The sequence below is a fragment of the Mustela nigripes genome, chromosome 4 (assembly GCF_022355385.1).
Source record: "Mustela nigripes isolate SB6536 chromosome 4, MUSNIG.SB6536, whole genome shotgun sequence".
In the NCBI taxonomy this organism is placed as follows: Eukaryota; Metazoa; Chordata; class Mammalia; order Carnivora; family Mustelidae; genus Mustela; species Mustela nigripes.
The window spans coordinates 74,897,625-74,900,176 of record NC_081560.1 but is presented as its reverse complement, the minus strand read 5'-3'; positions in this window follow the sequence as shown (position 1 = coordinate 74,900,176).

The following is a 2,552-nucleotide window of genomic DNA, read 5'->3' as shown; positions in this document are numbered from 1 at the left end:
CGGGCAACTGGAAGAACTAGAATTTCCGGTGCTCTATCGCTGCGGTTGTTGCAGATGTTGCTGATGGTGTCAGCCTGCGAGAGTTTTCAAGGGTTTTCCCCAGTCCTTGGAAGCTGTGCATTCCAGGCAGATGGAAGCTGAGGCTGAGGCGGATCCCTCTCCCGAAGAAGCCAGACAGCTCTGAGTAACTGCAAAAACACTACCTGCTCTAGGCTTCGAGGCAGTTCTCCGTTGCCATTTTGTCTCAATTCAGCCGTAAGAGGTGACATCTTTCCTCCTCTGTCTGGAAGCCTTGGGTTCTCTTGGGGCCCATAGCAGGGATGATCCTGGATTTGGAGGTTTTAATTTAGGTAGATTAAATGGTTCAAAAGAAACAAGCCAAATGAAAGAGAGGGGTGATGGTGCACATACCTTATTGTTGATATACATCTATATAATATCGAATATACTTAATAGTAATATATTGCATAATTTTATATATATGCAATTGGATTGATATGTCTTTTTTGTAGGAGGAACTCAAAAGCTATAGCCCAGAGGGCTTTAAGATTTAATTCACCATGATACCCTGTGGGGCAAAGCACCCTTGCACTCTCAAACTCTGCATTTTAGAACATAGAGTCCTCCAATCTGGCTGTTGCCTAGCCATCTGGTCTTAAGTTCCGTGGCCTACTCGCTAATACCCAGATGTTCAGCCACATGAAGTCCTGTTCCCAGCACTTTTGAGCCAACCCTTCCTTTGCCTGAATTGCAGCTCTCCCCAGAGTATCTTGTGGTATTAGCTCAGACCCCACATCTTCCAAGAAGTCTTCTCTGAACCTCTTGTTTCTTTCTTTCTTTTTTTTTTTTTTTAAGATTTTATTTATTTATTTGACAGAGAGAGATCACAAGTAGATGGAGAGGCAGGCAGAGAGAAAGAGAGAGAGGGAAGCAGGCTCCCTGCTGAGCAGAAAGCCTGATGCGGGACTCCATCCAGGAACCCTGAGATCATGACCTGAGCTGAAGGCAGCTACCGACTGAGCCACCCAGGTGCCCCTGAACCTCTTGTTTCAATTAAACGTTTCTTTCTCCATATAGTGTAGTTGATAGTTCCAATACGGCAGTTAGGATGGTTTGACTATTAGGAGAGTTATTGTGTCCATATCTCCTCTCCTGAATGGCCAGCTCAGTGGCCGACACTGTATCTTTTCAGCCTGGGATTCTCCACCACACCTAGCACAGTGCCTTGCTTATAATAGGCACTCAGGATTTATTGCACTCCTTAATAAACTTACTGTTAATTATATTTTGTAAAAGGATCATCTGATAGTATTCTTTGGATGAGGAAGAACTTGAAGGGGTATTCATTGATGTTATAGCGTCAATTTTCCCAGCTTGAAGACTGAGAGGGTGAGAGAAAGAGTTGCAACTAGGAAAGAAGGAGGCTTCCTTCTTTCTTGGTGTGTCCCTAAGAGGCCTCATGGTTGATCAACAGGGTTTTGGTTACTTGCCCCTGGTCTAACTTCTGACTTTAAGCCTTGGGGCACAGAAACTTGATTCTTAGCACACTAAACTTGATACTTAAAACCAGAATGCTGATCTGTTTGTTGTCAGTGGACTATAAAAGAAATAACTACTGTGAAAATATAGTTGCTGAGGGCATCAAACATTCTAACCATCACATTCTTTCCCTGGAGACACATCCGGAGGAAACCATTTTATACAGAAGTCTGCTCTATAAACGGGAAGAGAGTTATCAGATCCCAAGGTTGCTGGCATCTAGCCATCCACACTGACACCACCAGGACCTATCTGGTGCAGGAGCATGTAGCTGGGTCTGTGGTCCGGGTAACTCTGGTTTCTGGGTGGTGTTTGGATCCATGATTGTTTGACATATGGACAATCATATTCTCAAATGCAGCCTCCAACTAATAACAGAATCATTGTTTTTTATACTTATTTTCGGGTGGGCAAAAAATTCTAAAACCCAATTTTTATGAGAAGCAGATATATTTCAGTTATGTAAGCTCTTTTCTTTGCCAAAGGCAACCAGAGTCCCAGAAAGGGAAGATGAAATTACTGGAATATGAAGGATAGAAGAAATTGTCTTTATTAGTACTAAACTTAAGAGGTGCTTGGCTTATTTATCTTGTGGTTTAAAGATTGGTGTTTCCCTTGGTCCTAAAGGGACACAAAATTCATAATTCTCCTAGTCTTTCCTTGCTGTCGGGAAAATTAAACTTTCAAAGATGCTAGCAACCTGAAGACACAAGGCTTTGCTGTTGGCCGAATTCATCCTTCTCCTGAAAGCTTATCATCAGAACTCCAGATAAGCCTTCCCAGATGTTGCACACACCAAAGCATTCCTGTTTAGAAATTTCCATATTTACTCTGTCCTGAGTCTCTTCTACCATGTCGTCACTTGCCAGCCTGCTCTCTCCCTTTCTCTGTGTGGCAGAACTTAGGAAAATTGATCAAGTAGGCGTAGGTCCAGTATTAAATGATCGAATGAAAATATGCCTTTAACCTCGTATCTCCTTTTCTTTGTCATTTTTCTCCTCTTTAGGGGCTGT